This window comes from Tachyglossus aculeatus, chromosome 17 (assembly GCF_015852505.1).
Source record: "Tachyglossus aculeatus isolate mTacAcu1 chromosome 17, mTacAcu1.pri, whole genome shotgun sequence".
NCBI lineage: Eukaryota > Metazoa > Chordata > Mammalia > Monotremata > Tachyglossidae > Tachyglossus > Tachyglossus aculeatus.
Genome location: NC_052082.1, coordinates 59,284,380 through 59,301,892, shown reverse-complemented (window position 1 = coordinate 59,301,892; position 17,513 = coordinate 59,284,380).

Below are 17,513 nucleotides of genomic sequence, written 5' to 3'. Positions count from 1 at the left end.
TGAATGGGAAGCAGCGTGGTCTAGTGGATAGAGCTCAGGCCTTGGAGTCAGAAGGGTTCTGGTCCCAGCTCTGCCACTTGTCTTCTGTGTGACCTTGGGCAAATCACTTCACTTCTCTGTGCCTCAGTTCCCTCATCTGTAAAACGGGGATGAAGATAGCCCAATGTGGGGCATGGACTATGTCCAACCTGATTAGCTTGTACCTCCTCCAGCGCTTAGAACAGTGCATGGGTACGTAGTAAACACTTAACGAATACCCAAAAAAAAAAAAAAGTTGCCATCCTCTGTTGCTGGCCTGGCCTGGACTTAGCCTGCCAGGGCTGCCCCTGCCCCCTCAGGCAGGGGGAAAAGAGGGAGAAACCAGCCTCCCCATGCACCCCTATCCCACCCTCACCCTGCTTCAGGAAAAAGTGAGGCTTTCCCATAATAATAATAATAATAATGGTACTTGTTAAGTGCTTACTATGTGTAAAGCACTGTTCTAAGCACTGTGGGGATACGAGGTGATCAGGTTGTCCCACGTGGGGCTCACAGTCTTAATCCCCATTTTACAGAGGAGGAAACTGAGGCACAGAGAAGTTAAGTGACTTGCCCAAAGTCAGCTGACAATTGGCGGAGCCGGGATTTGAACCCATGACCTCTGACTCCAAAGCCTGTGCTCTTTCCATTGAGCCACGCTGCTTCTCTGCATGCTTAGAAGCAGCGTGGCTTAGTGGATAGAGCCGGGGCCTGGGAGTCGGAAGGACCTGAGTTCTAATTCCGACTCTGACACGTCTGCCATTTGACCTTGGGCAAGTCACTTCATTTCTCCGGGCCTCAGTTCCCTCATCTGCAATATGGGGATTAAGACTGTGAGACAGGGACTGTGTTACCTTGTATCTACCCCAGTGCTTAGAACGGTGCTCGGCACGTAGTAAGTGCTTAACAAGTACTGCTATTATTATTATTATTTTTATTTTTGGATCCAGGAGGACTCCAGTTGGGGGGTGGTCCTCGTTGCCACCAGCCCCACCTTTTCCTAGAAACTCGCCACCCCCATCGTGGGGGCTCAGTGGAAAGAGCCCAGGCTTTGGAGTCAGAGGCCATGGGTTCAAATCCCAACTCCGCCAATTGTCAGCTGTGTGACTTTGGGCAAGTCACCTCACTTCTCTGTGCCTCAGTTCCCTCCTCTGTCAAATAGGGATGAAGACTGTGAGCCCCCCATGGGACAACCTGATCAGCTTGTAACCTCCCCAGCGCTTAGAACAGTGCTTGGCACATAGTAAGTGCTTAATAATCAATCAATCAATCGTATTTATTGAGCGCTTACTATGTGCAGAGCACTGTACTAAGCGCTTGGGAAGTACAAATTGGCAACACATAGAGACAGTCCCTACCCAACAGTGGGCTCACAGTCTAAAAGAACTGTGTTCTTTTAATAAATAATAAATGCCATCATCATTATTATTATTATTATTATTATTATCCCACATACATGGACACTGGAGGATGTAGGGCAGCGCTAGAGGGTACTGGGGGGCAACTGGGGTAAGGGGAGGCACCGGAGTCGGCAATCCTCGGCGCTGTACACGAGTTGCAAATTTCATTCATAAGCAGCCGGGCAAGTTGTCAATTCCAACTCCACTAATGAATGTGAGCCAATTAGAGGATTAAGTGGAAGTAATTTATGGCTGTGTCAAAGGGAAAATGAAAAATGAGATTTGTGCTGGCATGCTATGGATTGAAATGCCATAGCGTCTCCCCGGGGGCAGGAAGGGTAGATACCAGGGGATCGTAGGTGGGCGAGAGACAGAGGAAGTCCGGCGGGCTGATCGGGTCCATCCCCACACTCATGGCACCCAAAAAAACTTGGCACTCTTCATCGGTTACTGCCTGCACACAGCTCACACAGCCTGGTAGAATGACAGCGTCGGTATCTGTGTGCATGTGTCTATATCAAAGTGGCTCGGTGGAAAGAGCCCAGGCTTTCGTGTCAGAGATCATGGGTTCAATTCCTGGCTTCACCACTTACCAGCTGTGTGACTCTGGGCAAGTCACTTAACTTCTCTGTGCCTCAGTTCCCTCATCTGTAAAATGGGGATTAAGACTGTGAGCCCCACATGGGACAACCTGATCACCTTGTATCCCCCCAGTGCTTAGAACAGTGCTTTGCACATAATAAGCGCTTAACAAATACCATCATTATTATTATTATATGCCTGAGTGTGCATGTTTGTGACTGTCTTCCTGTGTACATGTTGGGCTATGGGTGTGTGCAAATGTGTGTCTAAAGTGGTTCAGCAGTAGATTTTAACTCTGCTGGGTCACTGGAGGAGAGTCCAGGGTGGAGAGGAAAGAGTCAGGGTGTTGGATGGTCCATGCTGGGTCACTGGGGGAAGACAAGGGAGTTGGGATGTTGGATGGTCGGTGATGGGCCGTTAAGGGAAAGTTAGAGGTGTTCGATAATGGGTGTGAACACGTAAGTTGTGCAGTTGGTATTTGGTTGCTAAACAAAGGTGTTGAGGTTTCATCAGGGAGAGCTTCGTGGTGGAGGTGGGCTTTCGGGAGTACTGTGAAGGAAGAGCACCCCTCCTAGTGCACATTTGGATGTGCATTAGCCCAACTCTTCCAAATGACCAGCCCACACTGATTTCATGCCTGAGAGAAACCCAGAGGCCTCAGTATGCTCATTAGATATGACAATGGGCTAAATATTTGCATTACGCCTTATGAATTTGGAACATGATGTTATTAAATGGTTTTTCAACAGGACCGATTTGTGGTCGGAGCGGCTAGATGGGTGGGCGGAGAGGGTCCCTGTGTCGGGGGGACCTATCGAACTCTCCCAAGCACTTAGTACAGTGCTCTGCGCAGAGTAAGCACTCAATAAATACGGTAGACTGACTGACAGGGCAGGGAAATGCATTAACCTTAATCTACAGTGGAGAGGCAGGGAGAGGGAGACCCAGCTTAAGACATAATAATGATAATCGTGAGCTTTGTTAAGCATTTATTATGTGCTGAGCACTGTGCAAAGTGCCTTGGTTAGGCGATAATCAGGTCTGACATGGAAACAGTGCTTTGCACATAGTAAGTGCTTAACAAATGCCATTATTATTATTATTATTATTATTATTATGGGGCTCACAGTTTAAGTAGGAGGGAGCACAGGGATTGAATCCCCATTTTACAGAGACGCATCTCCATTTTGTGGACACGGAGATCTCTCTCTCTGCTGAGCTGCCTCAGTCGACATCCTTGTCTACCATCGACATCTTTGGGACAGAGAGCTGCCTGAGGAGACTGACATCTCTGCATACTGACCCGCCTTAGCCATCCTAGACCATCGAACTTCACATGGGATAGAGAGCTGCCCACGGACACCTCTCTCTACCATTCTGCCTCAACAGGTACAGGTCATCAAACACCACCCAAGACAAATAATGAATAATTATAACAATAATAATTATTATTATGGTATTTGTTAAGTGCTTACTATGTGCCAAGCACTGTTCTAAGCACTGGGGTGGATACAGGTAATCAGGTTGTCCCACGTGGGGCTCACACTTTTAATACCTGTTTTTACAGATGAGGTACCTGAGGCCCAGAGAAGTTAAGTGACTTGCCCAAGGTCACACAGCAGACAAATGGCAGGGCTGGGATTAGAACCCATGTCCTCTGACTCCCAAGCCCAAAAAAAACAGTTGCCTGAGGACACTGAGATCTCTCCCAGCTGAGCTGCCTCAGCTGACCCAGGATATCTAACATCACCCAGGACAGAGAGCTGCCCAAGGACGTTAAGATCTTTCCGTGGAGCTGCCTTAGAAAAGCCCAGCTTATCAAACATCGGAACCACTGCCTACCATCCTCCAGCCAGGATACGTGGATTTCGCTCCCAAACTGCTGCGGCTGAGAAGAGACCTTTCCTTCATCATCCCTCTCCCACAGCCCGGCCCAGATCCTCAGTGGAGAATGGAGAACAAGTGTGTCTGTCTGACACGCTGGTGACAATGACCCGGCTTCTTACACATCAACAGGCTCTCTGCCTTAACATCAACTTGAAACATTTGCCTTTTCACTCCCAAGGACCCAAAGACCCCAGTCAATTCAGCAATTAAGCAAGCAACCACCAGAGTAAGCAGTTATTGCTGTTAACAACTTCACCTATAACCTTTAAACTTCTCAAATCCTCACATTCCCTCAAATTCCTCCCTCCAGTCAACCCATCCCTGTCCTCCCTTCCCAGCCCCTCCCCTCCCCCGCCTCCATCCAACCCATCCACAACCTTTGTACCCGCAGGTCAGCTCACTCCCATCCAACCCCCACCCCTGACCTCTCGAGCCGTCCCCACCCCCTCACACCTGCCCCCAGCCTCAGTCAAGTGTAGCCTGTGGAACCCCCACCTCCATCATGGGGAAGTTTCCTTTCATCCTTGACCTGTTCCTGACCGACTCGCTGCTCCTCCTCGCCATCCCTGAAAACTGGCTCTCCCCAGATGACACAGTCTTCCCTTCTTCTCTCCCTGGAGGGGGCCTCATCTTCTCCCACTCCTGAAGACTCCCGGGAAAGGAGAAGGAATGGGCTTCTCTCTCGCTCCCCAGGGCCACTTTCACACCATTCCACCTTCCTTATCCCTTTCTTTCCTTTGAAGCCCATATCATCCGCTTCTATCACCCATTCCAGAGCCTAGTCATGGTTATCTCTCACCCCCAACCCCCCAGCCCACACCTCCAACTTGTTGAACCATTTCAATCCCTTTCTCACATTCCTTCTCTCTTTCATCCATCCCTCTGTTAATCCTTGGGCACTTCAATATCCATTTTGGATGATCCCAATGACCATTCCGCTGCCCGCTTTCTATCACTCCTCAACTCCACTGGCTTTCTGCTCCACAACACCTCACCCACTCTCCAACTTGGACACACACCGGATCTCATCATCTCTAGTGATTGTACGACCTCTACACTCAGCAGTGCTGAAATCTCTCTCTGACCAAATCTCCTCACCCGTCTTCTCTCCCACACCCCCTCTCCCCACAAATCTGTCCTCTTCCCCAACCAACACCACCAACCTTTTGACCCATCAGATTTTCTCAAGTTATCATGCCCCATTTAGTCTCCATACCCAAACTACCTTCTTTTGACAACCAAACTGACACCCTCAACACCACCCTCTCTACTAAACTCAACACACTCTCTCCTATCCCTTTACTGATCTAGTACCACTAACCTATCGTCCTAGGTCATCTACATCATCATCGTCACCCGCTTCCTTTGCTCCTTTTCATTCACTCATTCAATCGTATTTATTGAGCGCTTACTGTGTGCAGAGCACTGTACTAAGCACTTGGGAAGTACAAGTAGGCAACATATAGAGACGGTTCCTACCCAACAACGGGCTCATAGTCTAGAAGGAGGAGACAGAAGACAAAACAAAACATGTAGACAGGTGTCAAGATCGTCAGAACAAATACAATTAAAGCTATATGCACATCATTAACAAAATAAAAATAGTAAATATGTACTAAGATATGCACTAATTATTATGCACTAATATGTGCATAGGACACAGAGCACTTGCTAGCAGAAATCCAGATATCAGGTTGAACTTGTCCTCCTCAAATTCTTCCTTACCTGCTTTAATTCTACCCTCTCCTCTGCCTGGCAATGTTATTTTTCCATCCTTACTGATTCCCATGGTCACTGCCCTTGCCCGTTGTTTCAGGCATTTAACTCCCTCTTCAAACTCCCTGCACACCTCCACCCCCATCTCTTGACCCTAGTGACCTGGCCATATACTTTACTGAGAAAATGGAAACGAGCAGGCATGATCTCCCCAGAATCTCCCCTGCCCCTCCTCAGTCATCTCTCCCTCCTCCTGCCCCTTCTTCAACTCTCCCATCTTTCCCAGCAGTATCTCAGGAAGAGATCCCCTGCCTCCTCTCAAAAAACACCTCCCCTACCTGCACCTCTGACCCCATTCCTCTGCACCTTATCAAAACCCTTGCCCCCTCCTTTATTCCCTCCCCTGACTACCATCTTCAACTGTTCACTCTCCAATGGCTTCTTACCCACAGTTTTCAAACATATCAATGTCTTTCCTATCCTAAAAAGACCTTCCCTTGACCCCACAGTTCCCTCCAGTTATTACCCCATCTTCCTCCCACCATTCCTCCCCAAACTCCTTGAGCAAGTGGTCTACACTCAATGCCTTCACTTCCTCTCCTCCAATTCTCTCCTTGACCCCCTCCAATCTGGCTTCTGGCCCCTTTGTTCCACTGAAACTGCCCTCCCAAAAGCCACCAGTGACCACCTTCTTGCCAAATCCAAAGGCCTCTACTCCATCCTAATCCTCCCCAACCTCTCAGCTGTCTCTGATACTGTCAACCACTCCCTTCTCCTGGAAATGTTATTCCAACTTGGCTTCACCAACACTGTCCTCTCCTGGTTCTCTTCCTATCTCTCTGGCCACTCCTTCTCTGTCTCTTTTGCAGGTTCCTCCTCTGCCTCGCACCTTCTGACAGTGGGGGAGGGGGAGTTGCCATCAAAGCTCAATTATGGGTCCCCTTCTATTCTCCATCTACACTCACTCCCTTGAAGAACTCATTCGATTTTGTGGCTTCAACTACCATCTCTATGCAGTTGATTCCCAAATCTACATCTCCAGCCCTGACCTCTCTCCTTCTCTGCAGTCTCATATTTCATTTATTCATTCGCTCAATCATATTTATTGAGCACTTACTGTGTGTAGAGCATTGTACAAAGGACTTGGGAGAGTACAATACAATAATAAGCAGACACATTCCCTGCCCACAACGAGCTCACAGTTTAAGCGGAGGGGGAGACAGACATCAATACAAATAAATAAAAGTACAGATATGCACGTAAAGGGTATAGGGCTGGGAGGGTGGAAGAGCAAAGGAATCAAGTCAGGGTGACACAGAAAGGAGTGGGAGATGAGGAAGGTGGGGCTTAGTCTGGGAAGGCCTCTTGGAGGAGATGTGCTTTCAATAAGGCTTTGTGTCGGGGGGGAGAGTAATTGTCTGTTGGATTAGAGGGAGGGTGGGCATACTGGGCCAGAGGCAGGACATGAGCCAGGTGTTGGCAGTGAGACAGGCAAGATTGAGGCCCAGTGAGAAGGTTAGCACTAGAGGAGTGTAGTGTACAGGCTGGGCTGTAGAAGGAGAGTAGTGAGGTGAGTTAGGTGAGGGCAAGGTGGTGAAGTGCTTTAAAGTCAATGATGAGGAGTTATTGTTTGATGCAAAGGTGGATGGGCAGCCACTGGAGTTTTTTGAGGAGCAGGGTGACATGTCCTGAAAGTTTTTGTACAAACATGATCCGGGCAGTAGAGTGTCATATGGACTGGAATGGGGAGAGACAGGAGGCTGGGAGGTCAGCAAGGAGGCTGATGCAGAAATCCAGGTGGGATAGGATGAGAGATTGTATTAATGTGGTAGCAGTTTGGATGGAGAGGAAAGGGCAGATTTTAGCGATGTTGTGAAGGTGGAACCATCAGGATTTAGTAATGGACTGAAAATGTGGGTTAAATGAGAGAGAGGAGTCAAGGGTAATGCCAAGGTTATGGGCTGGTGAGACAGGAAGGATAGTGGTGCCATCTACAGTGATGGGAAAGTCATGGGGAGGACAGGGTTTGGGAAAGAAGATAAAGAGCTCTGTTTCAGACATGTAAAGTTTGAGGTTACAGGAGGACATCCAAGTAGAGAAGTCTTGAAGGCAGAAGGAGATGCGAAACTGGAGAGAGGGAGAGGGATCAGGGCTTGGAGATGTGGATTTGGATATCATCTGCATAGAGGTGGTAGTTGAAGCCATGGGAGCGAGAGCAACCCGTGAAGGAGACTGAGAATGAGTGGCCAGAGAGATAAGAGGAGAACCAGGAGAGGACAGAGTCAGTGAGGCCAAGGTCGGATAACATTTCCAAGAGAAGGGAGTGGTCCACGGTGCTGAAGGCAGCTGAGAGGCTGAGGAGGATTAGGATGGAGTAGAGGCTGTTGGATTTGGCAAGAAGGAGATCACTGGTGACCTTTGAGAGGGCTGTTTCTGTGGAGGGAAGGGGACAGAAGCCAGATCGGAGAGGGTCAAGGAGAAAATTGGAGGAGAGGAATTTGAGACTGCGGCGTGTAGGCAACTCGCTCAAGGAGTCTGGAGAGGAATGGTAGCAGGGAGATGGGACGATAACTGGAGAGAGCTGTGGGGTCAAGGGAGGGTTTCTTAGGATAAGGGAGACATAGGCATGTTTGAAAGCAGGGGAAAGAAGACACTGGAGAGTGAACAGTTGAAGATGGCTGTTAGAGAAAGAAGAGGGTGAGAATTTTGATACCTCTACCCCCTGGATGCCCGGTTCTGAAGAGGTGATTGGGCTTGGTCCTGGGCTGGCGGAGCCCGAGCTGCCATTTATCTTAATTTGGAAGCTAATTGTCTTGTGCCGCTGGCTAATTGAACGTTCGGAGAAGTGATAGATGAGGCAGGTGAATCATTACCGTCATCAGTCAGCCGAGCTGGAAGGCGCGACCCTGAGCTCCCGGCCCACCCACCTGGGGTCAACACCACCCCCAGGCTGAAGAGGGGGTGTCTGAGGGTGGGGGTGGCCTCCCTCCCCCAAGTCCGTCTGAGGGGCCGGCCTGGCGGGTGCGGGGTGGGGGGAGACCCGTGACTGTGGGAGAGAGGAGGGCTAGCCGGGGCCCAGCTATGAGAAGCAGTGTGGCTCAGTGGAAAGAACCCAGGCTTGGGAGTCAGAGGTCATGGGTTCTAATTCCAGCTCTGCCACTTACCGGCTGTGTGACTCTGGGCAAGTCACTTAACTTCTCTGGGCCTCAGTTACCTCATCTGTAAAATGGGGATTAAGACTGTGAGCCCCATGTGGGACAACCTGATCACCTTGTATCCCCCCAGCACTTAGAACAGTGCTTTGCACATAGTAAGCGCTTAACAAATACCATCATTCTTCTTATTATAGTAGGCGCTGAATAAATACCACTGATTCACTGATTAGATCGCCCCTCTAGACCGTGAACTCATTGCGGGCTGGACTTGTGTCTACCAATTCCGTTCTCCTGGACTCTTCCGAGTGCTTAACAGACTGCTCTGCACCCAATAAGCACTCCAAAAATATGATAGATTGCCCACTGTTGGGTAGGGACTGTCTCTATATGTTGCCAACTTGTACTTCCCAAGTGCTTAGTACAGTGCTCTGCACACAGTAAGCGCTCAATAAATACGATTGATTGATTGATTGATTTGACAGGTGGGAACAGCTCCTTCACGCAGCCTTCTGTTGGCTATCGATTTGGCTTGGGCTGGCACAAATCTTTTCCCAGCAGCTGCTTGAAGGACCCCGGGGTCAGGGGCCCGAGTTCGCGGGTGACGCCGTTGGAAGGGTATTTCATTTTCAAGCGTGATTCCGTTTCCCCCGTCACCTTCACGTTACTTATGCAAATAATGGCCCTTTGGCTCCATTAGCAGTGATTCATTCTCCCATCCTGCTGCCAGAGTGAAGGGATGTGTGACTTTCGAGACTATCCAGTGCTTTTAATTGGATATGCAATGAAAAGGCCAAGTTTGGGGGAAATCGTTTGAACACGCAAATTAATTGATTAGCATAATTGTCTAATGCATCTGCCAGATTGAAGGAAAAGGACCCCTCCTAAATGCCCAACCCCTGCCCCCTTAGCAACCAATGACTTTAGAAACGGCTGTAAAACATTTTCCAACGATTCACATTCAACATGTGTTTGGATTGCTAGGGATGGGGAGGGGAGAGTCAGGCGTGTTGGACGGTTGGTGCTGGCTTGCTGGGGGAGAGTAGGGGATGGAGAGGGGAGAGTCAGGGGAGTGGGGTGGCCAGTGTTGGGTCACTGGGGGAGAGTCGGGGATGGAGAGGGAAGAGTCGGGGATGGAGAGGGGAGAGTCAGGGATGGAGAGGGGAGAGTCAGGGACAGAGAAGGAAGAAATGGGGCATTGGATGATCTGTGGTGGGTGAGTAGGGAAGAGTCAGGGACAGAGGTTACTCTCTACAGTGAAGGTCACCCGAGAGTGTTCAGTAGAGTGCTCTGGACAAAGTAGATATCAATATAGGACAAAGTAGATATCAATATAGTGCTCTGCCCAGAGTAGGTACCCAGTACAGAGATGTCCAGTACAGCACTCTGCATACAGCAGTCATACAATACAAGGCTCTCTACAGAGAGGGTGCCAGTAAAGTGCTCTGCATAGTAGAGAAGCAGTATGGCTCAGTGGGAAAGAGCACGGGCTTTGGAGTCAGAGGTCATGGGTTCAAATTCCAGCTCTGCCACTTGTCAGCTGTTGGGCAAGTCACTTAACTTCTCTGTGCCTCAGTTCCCTCATCTGAAAAATGGGGATGAAGATTGTGAGCCCCACGTGGGACAACCTGATCACCTTGTATCCCCCCAGCGCTTAGAACAGTGCTTTGCACATAGTAAGCGCTTAATAAATGCCACCATTATTATTATTATTATCTGTCAGAGTAGGGACCAGCACAGTGTTCTGCACAAGGTATTCCCTATTCAATCGTATTTATTGAGCGCTTACTGTGTGCAAAGCACCCTGAACAGTGCTCCGTATGCACCATGTGCCCAACACAGCTCTATGCATGTACTGCATAGTACAGTGATCTGTGCCCAATAGTCGCCCAGTGCAAAGCAAAGCCCAGAGGACTCTGGGTACCGACTGGTGATAATGGATAATAATAATAATAATAATGGCATTTGTTAAGCGCTTACTATGTGCAAGGCACTGTTCTAAGCGCTGGGGGGATACAAGGTGATCAAGTTGTCCCACGTGGGGCTCACAGTCTTAATCCCCATTTTCCAGATGAGGTAACTGAGGCCCAGAGAAGTTAAGTGACTTGCCCAAAGTCACACAGCTGACAGTTGGCGGAGCCGGGATTTGAACCCATGACCTCTGACTCCAAAGCCCGGGCTCTTTCCACTGAGCCACGCTGCTTCTCTAACGGATGACCAACGGAGGACATGTAAGTCAGCCCCTTTCATCCCAGACTCTCCACGGCTCCCCTCCCCCCAGAGCCAAGACTACCGGTCCATTCCCACTCGGAAACATTGATTCTCCGGCACGATCGATATTGCTATTTATATTGCGACTAATTTGTTCCCAGAAAAAAAAATAATTAGCACAACATGTCTGGATATTATTACCAGCCTCGCTAATTACGCAGAGTTTCTTTAACTGCCAGCGGGGTATCGCGTCAGTAACGAGGGCTAATTAATAAAGAAAGTCGGCTGACCTCAAAATGGGTTCTGTTTGTAGGGAGGCGCTCGCGGCTGTGTCTGGGCCCGGGGGAGGACGGGGGCCCAGTTCCAGGAGGAATTCTTTGGGAGAATTGGTCACGGGGCCCGCAGCAAGCCCGTGTACAAGAGTTCAGGGGCTGCTGGTTGAGAAGCTCTGAATTGGGAAACTTTTCACTGTACCAAGAGAGATCACCCTCCAGGCTCACCGCAGGATCAATCAATCAATCGTATTTATTGAGCGCTTACTGTGTGCAGAGCACTGGACTAAGCGCTTGGGAAGTCCAAGTTGGCAACATATAGGGACGGTCCCTAGCCAACAGTGGGCTCACAGTCTAAAAGGGGGAGACAGAGAACAAAACCAAACATACTAACAAAATAAAATAAATAGAATAGATATGTACAAGTAGAATAAATGTATAACAATAATAATAATTGTGGTATTTGTTATGCGCTTACTAAGTGCCAGGCACGGTACTAAGTGCTAGGGTGGATAAAATCACTCATCCTATCCCGCCTGGATTACTGCTTCAGCCTCCTTGCTGACCTTCCAGCCTCCTGCCTCTCCCCACTCCGGTCCATACTTCACTCTGTTGTCCAGATCATTTTTCTACAAAAACGCTCAGGATACGTTTCCCCCTTCCTCAAGAAACTCCAGTGGTTGCCCATCCACCTCTGCCTCAAACAAAAAATCCTCACCATTGGTTTTAAAACACTCAATCATCTTGCCCCCCCCCGAAACCCTCACCTCACCTTCATCGTCATCAATAGTATTTATTGAGCGCTTACTATGTGCAGAGCACTGTACTAAGCGCTTGGGAAGTACAAATTGGCAACATATAGAGACAGTCCCTACCCAACGGTGGGCTCACAGTCTAAAAGGGGGAGACAGAGAACAAAACCAAACATACTAACAAAATAAAATAAATAGAATAGATATGTACAAGTAAAATAAATAGAGTAATAAATATGTACAAACATATATACATATATACAGGTGCTGTGGGGAAGGGAAGGAGGTAAGATGGGGGGGATGGAGAGGGGGACGAGGGGGAGAGGAAGGAAGGGGCTCAGTCTGGGAAGGCCTCCTGGAGGAGGTGAGTTCTCAGCAGGGCCTTGCTACTTGCTACTCTCTTACTACAACTCAGCCCGCACCCTTCAGTCTTCTAATGCCAACCTTCTCGCTGTGCATCCATCTTGTCTCTCTCGCCACCGACCCTTCACTTACACCCTTCCTCTGGCCTGGAACGCCCTCCCTCCTCAAATCTGACAGACGATTATTCTCCTCTCCTCCAAAGCCTTATTAAGGGCACATCTCCTCCAAGAAACCTTCCCTAAGACTCCTCTTCCTCTTCTCCCACTCCCTCCTGCATAGTCCTACCCTGCTCCCACTGTTCATTCCCCCCGCCCAGCCCCACAGCACTTATAATAATAATAATAATGGCATTTGTTAAGCACTTACAATGTGCAGAGCACTGTTCTAAGCGCTGCAGGGGGGGAATACAAGGTGATCAAGTTGTCCCACATGGGGCTCACAGTCTTAATCCCCATTTTACAGATGAGGTAACTGAGGCTCAGAGAAGTGAAGTGACTTGCCCAAGATCACACAGCAGACATGTGGCGGAGGTGGGATTCGAACCCATGACCTCTGACTCCAAAGCCCGGGCTCTTTCCACTGAGCCACGCTGCTTCTCACTTATCTACATAAGTATACTGTAATTCATTTATTTACATTAATGTCTGTCTCTCCCTCTCTAGACTGTAAGCTCGTTGTCAGGGAATGTGTTCATTTATTGTTGTTCTTTACTGTCCCAAGTGCTTAGTCCAGTGGTCTGCACACAGTAAGCACACAAAAAATACAACTGAATGAATGAATGAACAAGCCAATTGGGTTGGACACCACATGGGGCTCACAGTCTCAACCCCCACTTTACAGATGAGGTCACTGAGGCCCTGATAATTATAATAATGGCATTTATTAAGCACTTACTATGTGCAAAGCACTGTTCTAAGTGCTGGGGAGGTTGCAAAGTGATCAGGTTGTCCAACAGGGGGCTCACAGTCTTAATCCCCATTTTACAGATGAGGTAACTGAGGCCCAGAGAAGTGAAGTGACTTGCCCAAGGTCACACAGCTGACAATTGGCAGAGCCGGGACTTGAACCCATGATCTCTGACTCCAAAGTCCATGCTCTTTCCACTGAGCCACGCTGCTTCTCAAGTCACTTCTCTGATAAGTGAAGTGACTTGTCCAAAGTCACACAGCAAACGAGTGGCAGAGCCAGGATTAGAATTCATTCATTCATTCATTCAGTCGTGTTTATTGAGCGCTTTCTGTGTGCAGAGCACTGTCTAAGCGCTTGGAAAGTACAACTGGGCAACAGACAGAGACATTCCCTACCCAACAATGGGCTCACAGTCTAGAAAGGGGGGAGAAATAATTATGCCATCTGTTAAGCGCTGTGTGCCAAGCACTGTTCTAAGCACTGGTGTAGATAGAAAGTAACCGGGTGGTCCCACGTGGGGATCACAGTCTTCATCCCCATTTGACAGATGAGGGAACTGAGGCACAGAGAAGTGAAGTGATTAGAACCCTTAGGTCCTTCGGACCTCCAGGTCTGTGCTCTACCCACCATGCCATGGTTGCAAGGGGAGCACCAGGGAGCACGGCCACGAGGACCAATGTGGCCCGACAGAAAGAGGCCGGGCCTTGGGAGTCAGATGACCTGGGTTCTAACCCCGGCTTCGCCACTTGTCTGCTGTGTGACCTGGGGAAGTCACTTCATTCTCTGAGCCTCAGTATCCTCATTTTTTAAAAAAATCGTATTTGTTAAGTGCTTACAATAAGCCACGCCCTGTTCTACGCCCTGAGGTAGATAGAACAGTGCTTGCCACATAGTAAGTGTTTAACAAATACCATAATAATAATAATAATACACAGTAATCTGGTTGGGCACAGTCCCTGCCCTACATGGGAATCACAGTCTTAATCCCCATTTAGCAGATGAGGGAACTGAGGCCCAGAAAAGTGTGCTTAACAAATACCATAATAATAATAATAATACACAGTAATCTGGTTGGGCACAGTCCCTGCCCTACAAGGAATCACAGTCTTAATCCCCATTTAGTAGATGAGGGAACTGAGGCCCAGAAAAGTGTGCTTAACAAATACCATAATAATAATAATAATAATAATAATAATAATACACAGTAATCTGGTTGGGCACAGTCCCTGCCCTACATGGGAATCACAGTCTTAATCCCCATTTAGCAGATGAGGGAACTGAGGCCCAGAAAAGTGTGCTTAACAAATACCATAATAATAATAATAATAATAATAATAATAATAATAATAATAATAATACACAGTAATCTGGTTGGGCACAGTCCCTGCCCTACATGGGAATCACAGTCTTAATCCCCATTTAGCAGATGAGGGAACTGAGGCCCAGAAAAGTGTGCTTAACAAATACCATAATAATAATAATACACAGTAATCTGGTTGGGCACAGTCCCTGCCCTACATGGGAATCACAGTCTTAATCCCCATTTAGTAGATGAGGGAACTGAGGCCCAGAAAAGTGTGCTTAACAAATACCATAATAATAATAATAATAGTACACAGTAATCTGGTTGGGCACAGTCCCTGCCCTACATGGGAATCACAGTCTTAATCCCCATTTAGCAGATGAGGGAACTGAGGCCCAGAAAAGTGAAGTGACTTGCTCAAGGTCACTCAGCAGATACATCAAACAAGTGGCATCTGCAGTACGGGGATTCAATACCTGTTCTCCCTCCTACTTAAACTGTGAGCCCCACTTGGGCCCGGGACTCTATTCGACCTGATTATCTTGTATCTTCCCCAGTGCTCAGTACAATGATTGGCACAAATCAAGTACTTAACAAACACCGCAGTGATTATTATCACATCCTATCCAGCAGGCCTAGAAGGCCCGGGGCCCCTAATGATCATCATAATAATTGTGGTATTTTTTAAGTGCTTGCTATGTGCCAGGCACTGTATTTAGCACTGCAGTAGCTACAAAATAAATGGGTTAGACACATTCCTTGTACTTAGCACTGCAGTAGCAAAAAAATAAATGGGTTAGACACATTCCTTGTCCCACATAAAGCACATAGTCTTAATCCCTGTTTTACAGACGAGGTAAGTGAGCCCCAGAGAAGTTAAGTGACTTGCCCAAAGTCATACAGCTGACAAGAGGCAGAGCTGGGATTAGAACCCACGACCTCTGACTCCCAAGTCTGTGCTCTTTCCACTGAGCCAAACAGCTTCTCATCGCTTCTCTTCGCTGCTTCCTAATAATAATAATATCATGGTGAGCATTGACTACACACCCCCTATACTCTTAGTCCTGCACAGAGACAGAGAGCCCCCACCCCTTTGAGCCCAGACACTCTTTCTGGGGTCATCTCAGTTATCCCCCAGCCTCTAGACCAGACTGTGCCTAAAGCATCCCTGGATGTTCAGGTCCTTAGGAGCCAGGGGTGGGTGAATAAGTGTGCATATGGGGATAGGTCTTATGGGGTCCATAAGTGCTGGGGGGCAGGGGCTGCACGCCTGTGAGTATGGGGTGGGCCATATAGGGCTATAGGGTCAGTGGATAGGGTTAAGGGTGTGCACGCTGAGGATGGTTGTTGGCCTCCTCCGTCTCTTTATCTCTGGAGACGGCCTGGATCTCTCCAAGCAGAAACAGATCCCAGCGCCGACAGGCCCAGCCCCATTACCTTGGGCTCCCTCCGACTGATGAATATAAATGATCTAAAAATGAAAAAGCTCTTAGGCTATTACAAATAGCTCCCGCCGAAAGTCCCTAGATCAATTATTTCCATGCATAGGAAAACCAAGTGGAAAGACCGCGAACGGTAGCAGAGGCCAGCGGAGAAGTCAATAGCTGGAGATAATGGTCAATTTCTCTGCTATAATTGTCTAATTAAGCCGTTCTGCCTTAGCCGGAATTACAGTTAACTAAGCGGCACCAGTAGATTTTAAACGAATGAGTCAAAATCTATTAGTTTGGAGGTTAGAGAAGGAATTAGTCACCCCAGATCGCGGCGGTCTGATATGGGGTCTCCATGTGGGCAGGGAGTGTGTCTGTTTTTCTATTGTACTCTCCCAAGCGATAAGTTCAGCGTTCTGCACACAGTAAGTGCTCGATGAATATGAATGACTGACCGACTGAGCAGGGAATGTGTCTGTTACATTGTTACATAGAACAGACTTCCAGGAGTTCTCGAGAAGGGTGACACGATGGAGCCAGCACCTGCCCTGCCTTGTACATATTTACTATTCTATTTATTTTGTTAATCAATCAGTCAATCAATCAATCACATTTATTGAGCACTTACTGTGTGCACAGCACTGTACTAAGCGCTTGGGAAGTACAAGTTAATGATGTGCATATAGCTTTAATTCTATTTGTTCTGATGATTTTGACACCTGTCTACATGTTTTGTTTTGTTGTCTGTCTCCCCCTCCTAGGCTGTGAGCCCGTTTTTTTTTAATGGCATTTATGAAGTGCTTACTATGTGCAAAGCACGGTTCTAAGTGCTGGGGAGGTTACAAGGTGATCAGGTTGTGCCACGGGGGGCTCACAGTCTTAATCCCCATTTTACAGATGAGGGAACTGAGGCCCAGAGAAGTGAAGTGACTTGCCCAAAGTCACACAGCTGACAATTGACAGAGCCAGGATTTGAACCCATGACCCCTGACTCCAAAGCCCGGGCTCTTTCCACTGAGCCATGCTGCTTCACTGAGCCACTAAGCACTTACTATATGCCAAGCCCTGGGCTAAATGCTGGGGTAGATACAAGATAATCAAGTCTTACCTGGGGCTCACAGTTTCAGTAGGAGGGAGCACAGATTCCTCATTTTACAGAGGAGGGATCTGAGGCACAGAGACGTTAAGTGGCTTACCCAAGGTCCCACAGCAGGAAGGAGGCAGAGCTGAGTTTGGAACCCATGGCTTCTGGTTCCCAAGCCCGTGCTCTCTCCACTACGCTTAACAAATACCACCACCATCATCATCACTAGGTAACACTGTCGAGGGACTGATTGCTAGGACAGGGCAGAGAGCAGTGTACTGAGCACCGGGGAGAGCTCAACTGCCCTCGGGAAGCTCCCGGCCGCGCGGGAAGACTGACGGACGCCAGTAGCATCCACTGGCTGAAGTAGACAGCGACCATCATCATCATCAATCGTATTTATTGAGCGCTTACTGTGTGCACAGCACTGTACT